Source organism: Equus asinus, chromosome 25, assembly GCF_041296235.1.
Source record: "Equus asinus isolate D_3611 breed Donkey chromosome 25, EquAss-T2T_v2, whole genome shotgun sequence".
Taxonomy (NCBI): domain Eukaryota; kingdom Metazoa; phylum Chordata; class Mammalia; order Perissodactyla; family Equidae; genus Equus; species Equus asinus.
Genome location: NC_091814.1, coordinates 46,615,658 through 46,628,018, shown reverse-complemented (window position 1 = coordinate 46,628,018; position 12,361 = coordinate 46,615,658). Strand labels below are relative to the sequence as shown.

Here is a 12,361-nt window from a genome sequence, read left to right as displayed (position 1 = left end):
CTGCCTCAGAGGTGGCTGTATAGATTTAGTAAGTTTCTGTGTGTAGAGTACTCAGATTACTGCCTGGCAATTGTTCCTATCATGTAGGTGTTAGGATTTATTACGCTGCTGAAAAAGAGACCAGGAGCTATTTGGGACCCAGCTGGTGATTTTTGGACCCAGGAGATCCTAAACATTCTGGAAGCGGGTCTTGGTAACCACTGCCCACAGCTCGTCCCTCATCACTGACAGGATCTGGTCAGGCCAGTTGCCAAGCCTAGCTGGGTTGAGACGCAAAACTTCAGAAATGAAAAAGCTATTTTATACCCTTTCTGGCAGCCTTTTGCCTGCCATTGGTGAAGAGCCCCTTCAGCAACATTTCACCTAAAGAACTTGAAAGGAAAGGGGCAAAACGTGTCAAGGAGCAGAAGCCGGTCTCCTCCCAGGGCTCCCACAGTGGCAGAGTCGGGGCATGTCAGGTAGGGTCCCCTGGCCCCGCTGTGAAATGCGGTCACCAAAGGCCCACGGGACCCCGCCCGGAAAGCATGGAAGCAACAGAAAGATGCGTGTGCAGAGAGAAAGCTCCGTACTCCTCCATCTCCTGCTCTCCAGCCACAGAGAAGCCATGCCACAGGCGCCTGGGAGGGGACCCCTGTGGGTCAGAGGGAGGATGCTGCCCAGGAAGCCACCACAGGCCCTCTTGGTGGCTTTCTTCCCTTTCCCTCCCACTCTCCAAGGATGGCAGCCTGAGCTTTTCCTTCTCAACAAATTAAGCCAATAAAATACAAATGAAAAAAGGGGCGGGGGTGGGGAGGAGGGCATGGCACCCTTATTTTGCATTTTAATATCTCTTGCACTGTGCCTCAGCCATTTTTAATAAGAGATTGACAGATAGTGGTCCCCTCCCCACCCCGCCCCACTCAGTTCATATCAGAGTCCAGATCAATAGCACCCTTTCTTCTCCTCCAGAATATTCCACTTGGCCCCTCTCTTGGATGGAGGGTGACCCAGGAGTGAAACCCACGTCTTTGGCATGATCTGCTGACCTCTTGAGGGTCAGGTCTGGAAGGGCACGTGCTCCCCAGGGAACCCTACCCCAGGTGGGCAGCATTGCTCCTCTGATCTCTCCAGGGAGCCATCTGCAGGGCAGACAGCCCAGCCCCAGGCAATCCCAGAGAGATAAGGCCTTTCTTATTTGGTCAGTTAACCTTCTCTGGAGTGGCTGCCCCAGGCTCTCTGGCCCTGAGGCCTCTGCAGGACTGGGGAGAGCTGGCAACCAGATGAAAAGAGAGTGGTCCACTGCCTGTCTCAGGCCTCCCCAACCCCGTGGGGAGAATGACTGTCAAAGGAGCCACGTGACCCCTAACCTCCACCCTCTAAATGTACCCCTTCTGCCAGAGACATTTCCATCTGTAAAATTCTATTGACTGAAGACTTTCCATGTGCTCAGGGCTTTTAGGAGCCTTCACATAGAAAATGACACCTCGTTTAACCCACACTGCAGTTCTGAGAGGTAGGAACTATTTATCTTATGGGCAAGGAAATGGAGGCTCAGAGAAGTCAAATGATTTCTCCAAGGCCACACAGCCAGTCAGTGGCAGTGCCAGGATTCAAACCCTTGTCTGGCAGGGTTTCACCAAGCATTTCTGCCAGCCCAGCATGGGCAGTAAGGGGACTCAAGGCAGGCAGGGAGAGACACGCCAGGCGTGGGGCCGGTCCGCACTGGCCCTGCAGTCTCATTGCTGGATTCCATCTGGAGCGATGAGGAGCCGAAACCTGGCAGCTTCCGAGGCAGATGAAAAGCCAACCTTCCTCAAATTGTTTTATTTAAAGCCAGACTCCTGACTGTTTGAAGCCTCTTGATTTTGGCAGTGCTTTTTCCTCGTTCTCTTTTTCCTCGCTGCTTTTAAACAGCCCTCGCAGATAGGGGAAGGCCTCGTTGCTGGGGGCCTCGCTCGCAGATGCTCGGAAGACCTTCTGCCTCTCCCACCCCCGCCGGCTGCTCCCGAGCTGCAGCTGGGCCGCGTGGGAGCCTGTGGGCACGGCGCTCTCAGCTGGAAGAAGGCAGGAAGCCCTGAACTGCTCTGCACCTGACGTCTAGAAACAGATGAAGTCTTCTGCTTTTATAGTGATTTCACCGGCATTAAACTTCATTTATACCTCTATAAATATATATGGCTTTGAACGGGAGGCTTATGGCTGGCTTTATAAGTTCCGTCTCCCTAAGGCACGGACTGGGTCACCGCAAGGAGCCAGCCCCTTCTAGACTGCGTGGCCTCTGCCCTTTCCAACAGAGCCGTTTGCAGGGCTCTCCTCGGCTATTCGGGCCTTGGCCCTCCTGCTGGCGGAGCTGCTGGCCCGGTGCTCTGCTCTCCCTGTCTGTACGCGCCCACCGCTCTCGGGCGAGGCTGCAGGGGCAGGGGGCTGTCATCTCTCTGCACCTGTTGCTTGGCCCCAGCCCCACTGTCAACCTTGGTACTGACAAGCTCAGAGGAGACAGCAGAACAGGCTGGCAAACCTGCTTTAGTAAGGTATCTGTTTTACAGAATTCCGTTTAGATCAACAGATCATCCACCAGATGCAGGCCCTCGCTGGCTGCGGGGTTTACCCCACCATGCGAGGCCGGCAGTGCTCCTCTCCTGAGGGCTTGCTGAGATAAATTTGAGGTAATCTATATAAAGTCAAGCCCTTGAAATTGCACGCCATCAAAAAACTCAAACAATTACTCTAGCCCAGCCAGGAGGTAGCTGTTAGATGTTCTTCTTATGGAAAACATAATTATAAAGGAAGAGAAAATGTTTCATAAATAAAACTCAGAATGGCAGAAGAATCTGGAGGGAGGGCAAGGCGAGAGAACTCGGATCCAAACGTGGCTGGTCTCCAGCTGAGCGTGGAATGGGGCTCAAAACACGGGGTCTCCTTAAGGCTCAAATTAATGTCAGTCTGGTACAGTTTCCAGGTAATTAATTGGCAAGAGGCATCTTTCAGATATTTTTAAATACCAGCCTGCCGGGCTCTTGGTGGTAAAGGAGAAGAAGAAAAAATAGCCAACACATGCTCTTAAAATCAAGGTGATGTAAAACAAGGGCCAGCCCAGCCCATTAGCACTGGAGGAGAATATAAAATCCAGGTCAGCCCAGATAATTGTTAGCTTGTTAAAATGCCAAATACCACTGGCTGTCCCCAGCCCCGGGGACACAGGAAACAGCAGGTGGCACACTCGCTCTTGCTCTGCCAGATGCCATCCTAGGCACCTGCACCCCATTTAATTGTCATAAAAACCTTTTGAAGAAGACATGCTCGGGACAGGCCTGGTGGTATAGTGGTTAAGTTCACACACTCTGCTTCTGTGGCCTGGGGTTCACAGGTTCAGGTCCCAAGCACAGACCCAGCACCACTCGTCAAGCCACGCAGTGGCAGCATCCCACATAAAATAGAGGAAGATTGGCACAGATGTTAGCTCAGCAACAATCTTCCTCAAGCAAAAAAAGGAAGATTGGTAACAGATGTTAGCTCAGGGCCAATCTTCCTCACCAAAAAAAAAAAGACATGTTCATCTCTGTAGGCTTTTTTGGGGTGGGGAGGGTGGGTGGAGAGGCTCTGATGAGGAACCTCAGATTGAGACAGATAAATTATGGCCCAAGGGCACAAGGTCCTGACAAGGGAGAGCAGAAATTTGAAGCCAAGCGTCCTGGTAATAAATCCCCAGGTCTTGCTTCTTGCTGCACGCGTGGCCCAGGGTGGGAAAGGATGCAGCAGAGAGGAGTGACAGAGCTTGGGCTCTGCTTCAAACAGACCAGGTTCAAAACCAGCCCTGCCACCTGCTAGCTGTGTGTCCTCAGGTGAGCTATTTAGCCTCTCTGAATTCAGGAGCTTTGTTTCCCTCATCTGCGTGTTCTCTGTGGTCTTCTTTGGGAAAAGCAACTATTTCAACTCAAGCTGTGCCATGACCAGAGTCTCCCTTTCCCATTCGGCTGGAGACAAGGGTTTCCCTTGCCAACCTTCCTCCTGGGTTGTTGTGAGGATTGACTAAGAGGAGGTATGGACAAGACCTAGCAGAGCGCCTTCCACACAGGCGCCTCCAACAAGTGAGAGCGGCTGGTTCCCATGACCATGAGAAGCAGGCGAGATAGTGGACTGCACGGCCTGGTCTAGTGCCTGGCACATTGTGAACACTCCATTATTATTACTGCACAAGGGAAACAAGCATGGGAACTCCTATACTTAGGGTGAGCTGAACCAGCAGCAAATGAGACCATGTATATCGGGCCTACTATGTGCCAGGTCCTGTGTGGGACTCTCCCAGCCCCCGTAGAACAGGTAATCTAGATTGAGAGGCACTTGGATTTAGCAATAATGCAAGATGTAAAATTCCTCTAAAAGTGCTTAAGAAAAATCACAAGGGAGCCATCATTAATTGCCAAACAAATGATAAAGCAAAATAAGACAGCGGTTACAGCACAGGCTTCGAATCCTGGCTTGAGTCCCTGCTGTGTCACATCTTAGCTGTAAAAAGTTGAACAAGTCACTTCCATCAACATGCCTCAGTTTCCTCATCTGTAAAATGGGGTAACTGTATATGTCTTAATGTTTTAGTGACTAAATTACACAAAGTATTTAAAGTGCTTACTAATAGTAATAACAGGAAACATTTATTAAGGGCATTCTCGGTGCCAAGCACTTGGCCAAAGCTCATAGCAAGCACTCAGTCAATGTTGGCTGGTATTATCATTAAGCAATAGAAAGATCCAAGCTGCCAGGGCCCAGGAACGTGAATTCTTATGTGCACTAGAATCAAAGACCAAATTCCAGCCCAGAGATGTTGCCAAGCTGTCATCAAACGGTAGCCATTCTAGGGTGATACTGTTATGGGATCAGTGTTCTAAGCTTTTTCCTCTTTCATACCATGTGGTATGATGAGGACACACCCAGAATAATAGAACCATGAATTCCTCCTGGGTCCTGTAATACCCTTTATTGAGTCATCTACAGCCAGAGCATAAGATGCTATCATAGCAGCCAAGTGGGGGAGGGCTTGGGCAGTGCCTGTTCTAAGGACATGGGTCCCTAGGAGGTCAGGGCTAGAATCCGTCAAGAACTGTACTGAGTCTGTTGGCTCATTGATCCCTGACCCCACAACTCCTTCTCTCATTATGGAGTCTCACCTTATGATAAGTAAGCTGGGAAGGACCAGGAGACAGGCCCATCAAAGATGAGAGCTGGGCTCTCCCTGTCTCCTGGTACCTCTCTGAGGTAAGACTGGGGCACTTACAGTGGGGAATAGAGGAGGGTTTAGGATCCTAGTCTACTTGAACTGTATCTTTTGAACAGTTAACAATGAGGGCCAGAGTACGCGAAACAGACCCCACTCATGTGGTTGGCGGGGGAGTGCACCTGCCCTCCTTATCCTCCTCGACTTGCCTCCAGGAAGTTACCTGCTTGGTCTTCACAGGCAAGGGGAAGAATTTCAACTCCAGAGACCAGAGTCTCCTGTTCCCACTTGGTTGGAGAGCAAAGCAGAGGGAATTGGCCAGAATTAAAGGAGGGGAAGAGGAAAAACTCAAAGGTCCATCAAGGGATTAATGGACAAACAAAATGTGGTCCAAACATACAATGGAATATTATTCAACCTTAAAAAGGAATGAAAGCCTGACACATGCTGCAACATGGATGCACCTTGAAGACATTATGCTGAGTGAAATAAGCCAGGCACAAATATGGAATGATTCCACTTATATGTGGTACCAGGAGTAGTCAAATTCGTGGAGATGGAAAGTAAAGTGGTGGTTGCCAGGTGCTAGGGAGGAGGGAATGGAGAGTTACCGTTTGATGGTTACAGAGTTTCAGCTTGGGAAGATGGAAACGTTCTGGACATGGATGGTGATAATGGTTGCACAACAATGTGAATATATTTAATGCCACTGAACTGTACACTTAAAAAATGGTTACAATGGTAAATTTTATGTTATGTATACAAAGGAGGGAAAGAGAAGAGGGCAAGGCTGCTTAAATTCCCTTTGCCAGCTGACATAATCGTTACTTGCTGTGTATCAATAAAGTTCTAAATGTATCAATAAAGCTCTAGTCCAAAGTCCTGTTCCAAGGTAAAGATGTAGTGATGCTTATTTTTGGTTGGAAAATAGCTTTTAAACACCTCTGTTCCAATTTCCCCTTCCCATTGAACTTGCTCTTCAGATGATACTCCAGTTACGTGGGGAATCTCATCTGATCTTTATTAACACAGCCTATAGTCAAGAGGAGGCAAAGGTGTTTCTTTGCACTTCTCCCAATTCATCTACTGGAATTGGCTTTGTGGAGATTATTCAAATTTTGCATTTCTGCACAAACTTCTGCCTAGACGTTAGCGAATCCTCACTGTGGCTGTTCCCTAACTTGCCATGACCCAGTGGCTTAGTAATGCGCTCTTCCCTCTGTGGCACCCCAGCAGGGAGAGCTGACTCAGGAAGGAGCCTTCCCATAACTGAGCCGGCTGGGTGCATTCTCTGAGGCAGGCAATCCCGCAAAGGGGCAGAGCCTGAGAAGGAGGTGCTCCGGGACAGGGAAGTAACGTCTCAGAGTAGAGGGAGGCAGAGGACATGTTTTCCCACCAAGCATGTAAGCAACTCTATGACCTACTTGGACAAATTTTGAGGTCTACTAAAGACTCCGATATACTGGTTGATCTGCTAGAAGCTCTGATTTTTCAGTTGAGGACCTCATGTTCGAATTGGGCACAAAATGCCCCATCTCTAGCCAACATTCCCTGAACACAGAGCATCTACAGATACAGAGTGAGAGAGAATTGGACAAGCAAGATATCAGGACTGGTTATGTACGTATTGTGTGTGTATATATATATTTACCAATTACATATATATATGTGTGTGTATTTGTATATTATATATATATATATATTTACCAAAGTCATCAAAACCTTGTGATAACTCCTCTGTCTCTTCATTGTAAAATAGAAGAGACCCCATGCCCCAGCCTACAACTAGGGATGGGAGCAGGATGAATGGAGACATCCCTGGATGGAGTCATGATAGTATGATGGTACAGGAGTCTCTGCAAAGCGTCTTCTGGTTCTAAAGCCACTCTTGAATAAGGAAGAACTAGCAGCTCCTCAGCCACAACCTTTTTGGACAGAGCTGAATTTCATGGCATAAGGTCTCCTCAGTGAACTCTCCTCTCTCTTTCCCTAGTAAGCTCACACGGATATTCTTTCCTCACTTCACCCTCCTGGAGCCCATATGGGATGACTCATGCCCTGCCACCTCAATGCTGAATTCCAAGTTTTTAATAGAAATTTCAACATCATCTCCATGCGCTGTACCATCAAATAACTCAGGTTCAGTGCAGAGGTAGGGGCCTGCAGGGGCTTCCACAGTTCCTATTTGGACTTTATTGTGACTTACACACACTTGAAATAACCACTTGACTTCCCAACATCATGACCGTAAACTTGGATGAAGAATGCACCCCTCCCCAACCCTGTCTGCCACCTACCCTACAGTGATAGCCTCAGACCTCTGAAATGTTCTTTTAAAAGTCTAGGTTCTACATGACACATCTATTAATTAACACATTAAGCAATATATTTCCACTGCAAATTGGAGCAGTGGAAGCTGTGGTGAGAGAAGTCAGAAAGTGACGGGGTTTAGAGAGGGAAAGATTGATTGGAAAGAAGAACAAGGGAACTTTTTATACCTTATTTGGGGTAGTGGTCAAGTGGGTGTACACAATTGTCAAAACTTACTAATCTGAATACTTAAGATCAGTGTGTTTTCTTACATGCAAACTACACCTGAATTCTTTTTAAGTAAATTAGGGGGGAAAAAAAGGAACAGTGGCACTCACCAGGTAAAAGATGGCAACCTGTGGCTGTAGGAAATAGGGCAGGATGCCAACCTTCTCCTTCCCTCCACCTTCTCCCACATCTCTTGTGTCCCCAGATCTCAAAGGCAGCCCATCAGAGTTGCTCCTGCTCCATGAGTAAGGGCTGGATATGAGAACACGATGGCTTTCTCTCCAAAATGCTGACCAGACATGAGGGCTAGGGCTGCCAGGGGAGTGGAGGTTTTGGATGTGGGGTGGGCTTGTGTCCAGTCTCCCACTCCTCTCCTGGGAGTTTCTGTGGCTACTCAGAGTCCAGCTCCCCTGCTCCTCAATCATCCTCCGCACATTCTGAGCCTCAGAGAACTGGATAGAGGTCTCCCAGAGAAGACTTGGAGGAGAGCAAAGTCATCAAACACCTAAAGCCAAGACATACATGGCAATCCGTCCCACAAGGGTGCCTTCAACTGGGATTTCTGGGGCAAGGTGAGTGTGGCAATCAGGTGTGTGACATCAGTTCAGCCTGGAGGCCACCAGCCTGGGGTTCTCTCTTCACAGTAAGCCCAGAGAGGTCTTCATCTGGCTCCTAGCCATCTTATTGGCTGAGAACCTAAGGCCAGCAACACCTTGAGACTCCTGGCTGATCCTCACTCTTCACCAGGGAGAAGCCAGTGCTCCACACTGAGTTCACTAAAAAGCTTCGGTTGCAAATCTATCCACTGGGGAGCAATCCATCCCTGCTCTCCCACACGTGAGCATTTATGCATTTCACAGGTGACGAGATATTAGGAGAACAGAAATTCTATTTCCACTTTTGCTACCCTCTGGCCTACCACTTTAAGTGCCTATCTGTCCCCATGTATTAAATGGGCCCAGTAATGGCACTGAGCACTTCTTTCAGAGATAATTTAATGGCATTACTGAGATAATTACCACTACGTATGGTGACTTCAGTAATAGACAGTGGCTTTGGATAGGGTCCACTGCAAGGGCATGGATTTTTTTTAAGCCTTCAGGCTTAAAATTCATGCAGAAATCCATCCATTCTCTTGTTCAAATTCGGAGATTTTAAGAATGAGAGAAGTTGGGAGAGTTGAAATATGAATGAGTCAGTGTTGGTTTCTGATGCTCTGCTTTGTCTATTTCAGTCTTTTTTCCCTACCATTACAACCTCTGACTTCACTCTTTTCCTCTCTGCATTGTACTTCCTGCCATTCTAGGGAGAGGCTGAGGTTTCTGGATCCAATGGCAAGCATTTTAAAAAAAAGACAGTGGTACCATTTCACTCAGGACTATGTTTCTTATCCAGAAGGCTCCCCAACCAGAGGCAGAGACTATTTTGTTCAGCTTAGAGGAGGGGCCCAAGGTGCTGAATTAAAAGCAAGACAGAGAGTCACCACTCAAGTTCATTGGCAGTTGGAAGGAGTGGACCCCCACACCTCTACTCTCTCCTGTCCCAACATACTTGAAGGAAGTGACCAGAACCTTAAATAGTTAGGGGCCAGTCAAAGCAAGGTTTGCTTTTACAAGAAGCCACATCTCTTTAAAATAGCCCCCTGGGATGCTGGCTCCATAGAGACTTTGAGATTGAAGGAAGTCCCCAGCACCACTTGTTGAATGGCCCCACCCAAGCAAGTGTGGCCAGGACTGAAGAGAGGTGCAGGTAGATAGTGTCTCCAAGGCAGAACCAACACAACTTCAGGGAATTATTGAACATATTTCAGAGAGGCAGGAAGCAGAGGAGCTGGAGGAGCATCTTGCAAAGAGTCATAGCAATGAAGCCTAAAGTAATGTTGAGCCCATTTGTGGAGCCTCTCAGTACTGAAGGACATAGCACTACTTCAAGCCTCCTGAGTCAGGTTTACTTCTGCTTCCCCAGACATATGGAGACAAATCTTTCTCCTGAGCTGTCTTTCACTGGCAGAAAAGGCAGAATAGACTTTGTCCTCTTTCCAACCATACATAGTCAAGGATGACAGAAAAGCAGAGGGCACTTCCTGCCTCCTTGCAAATGTAGTATAATCCACATGGGCCAACCTCTGCAAAGCTCAAGATACTGACGCTTTCCTACCACCATGAAGTCAGGGGGACCTCAGCCCCAACCTGATGTTCACCTGTTGCACCTGGCCACTGGCCACGGATTCATACTAGGAGAGAAAGCAAAAGGTCAGATTGGGCTCTCTCCACAGCAAGAGCCCAGAGAATCCTGGGGAAATTGACATTTTAAAAATCACCTCCTCCAGAGCTGTCTCAGAAGAGCATAACTTTTAACTCTACCCCCACTCCCAACCCCCCAGACTTTCCTTGAAACACTTTCCCTCCATGATGGCCTGTTGGGAAAGAGTTAAAGAAGGTGCGTGACTAATTCCCCAAATCCTCCCTCTTATCTACATAGAAAAAGAACAGTCCTACATGGAAACACGCAGAAACCCACTGGCAATTTAGCTCAGACCTCACCTGTCTTATGCAACAGCACAAACACACACACACACACACACCCCCATAAGGCCATAGTCCACATCTACCTTTAATTAGGCAGACATAGTTTTGCACCTTTCTTTTCCCTACGCAGAAACCGGCTCGACTGGCAGCAGAGAGACAGATGCAACCTTAGTGCCAAACGCCTTGCGGGAACACACAGAGACACACAGGAGCCGATGGCATCTCATAGCTCTCCGTGGTGCTGAAATCACGCTAGCACGGAAATTAAAGGAGCAAGTGCGCTGGACTTACCGGGGCTGGGGGTGGGCGGCAGGGGAACGAGAGGAGCTTCCTGCGAAGAGAATTCTTGTCTGTTCAGGCTGGAGCCAGCTGATGCACTCACCTAGAGAACCCACCTCTCTCTTCTCTTCCCTTCCTCCTTTTCTGGGAGGAAGTGAGGAGGCTCTACGAAAGAAATGAAACCCCAGCTGGCAGGGCTAGAGTGGAAGGAGAAAGAGGAGGCAACCAAAATAAGATCAAAAAGTCAGGTGGCTTTACTCCACTAGTGGTAATTCCTTGGGTCAGGGAGGACCCCTCTTCTCTCACTCTCTGTGTCTGTGCCTTTCTCCGTCTCTGCGTGTTGAGCCAACAGCCTTAGCACAGTCGGTTCCTGCCTCTGACGTGAAAGAGACGAGGAAGCCTGGGACTGCTTTGCTGTCTCTCTCTCACGCGCTCTCTCTTTTCCCCTCTTGGTGAAATTTCAGCAGCATGATATTTTTTTTAAGCCTCCGTTTTTTCCATCCCCCTACAAGCAGCCCCCTAGTGGACAGAAAAGAAAAGCATCCTGATTCCTCTTGAACAGTCTAGATTCAGACACAGGAACACTCCCTGTACCCACAAACTCTTGGGGACTGCTTCTGCACATACAGGGTCCTGTACAGCCAGCGTCTCCCCTCTGGCCAACCCAGACAGGAAGGGAGAGGGAGGTGGAGGAAGGGGGAGAAGATCCTTTGCCGATGATTGCAGAAGAATGCACTGGGATGGGGGGAGGGGTTGGGGAGACAATGTTTTGAAAGATCAGCCTTGGGGTTCCGAGTGGTTTAAGGTCCTTGCTCAGCAGAGAAACATCTTCCAAAGAGTTAGGGTCTGCAGCCAAGTGAGCTATGTCTATACCCAGGACAACCCAGAAATTGCATGCTTAAAGAGGCAGGGGATGTAAGGAACCAGAGGGGGTTATCTAGCCGGGACCCCATCTATCACCTGAATATGGCTTTTTTTGACAGCTGGTAATAAAAATATCTGGGAAGTCATGGCCTGAGATCATCTCAGAGATGGAGAAAGAAGTGACCTTGTTGAACATCCCTGGAGAACTGCAGCAGAGAAGGGCCATCAAGGGTCACTGCTCACAGGCTCCTAAGGGATACTTTACATTCTTTTAAAATATACAGTTTCACAGCCTAGTGGGAAGGGTCCTCGCACTTCCATCTACAAAGTTGAGTCCCAGTTTCAACTGTGACTCACTGGACATTTTGCTTCTTTACGGCTCGATTTCACTGTTTGTAAAATGTGGATAATGCTGCCCCCTCCCTACTGAATAGAAACGCTGAGGGATTGGAATGATAGAGACAGACAACTGCAGCTAACAGGGAATTTCAAGATAATTCTATACAAACACCTTTCTTAGGCTTTATTCACTCTTAGCAAATAATAATAGCTAGCACTTATAGAGTATTTAGCAGGTGTCAGGCACTGTTATAAGCCCTTACACATATTAGCTCACTTAATCCATAGGATAACCCATAATGCAGATGCTACTATTGCCATTTTATAAGTTAGGGAACTGAGGCACAGAGGGGATCAGGAAACATGCTCAAGATCACACAGCTAGTGAATAGCAGGGATGGGGTTGCAACAGAGGCCATCTGACCCTGGAGCTTCTGTTATTAATGTGTATCATATACAACTAATGTACACTTCAGATGTGATAGCATCTGATATAAACAGAAGATAGCACCATAGCCATCATTACTTTTGTTTATGATAAATGCCTAGATTGTTACCACAAATTTCTATGTAGCTGAGTTTTTAAAATGAATTATTTGCAACTATGAGTGTCAAATAAACT

At 48.0% G+C, this 12,361-nt stretch overlaps 1 protein-coding gene across 2 annotated transcripts in view; it reads right to left on the bottom strand.

The window, feature by feature from the left end:
- TNR (tenascin R) overlaps nt 1–10,982 on the bottom strand; it is a 406,518-nt gene extending 395,536 nt beyond the window's left edge. For both annotated transcript variants that reach the window (XM_014845339.3, XM_070497987.1), the window contains exon 1: nt 10,549–10,982. The gene's annotated coding sequence lies outside the window, so the exon portion shown is untranslated. The remainder of the gene's footprint in view (nt 1–10,548) is intronic.
- Nucleotides 10,983–12,361: the final 1,379 nt, after the last annotated feature.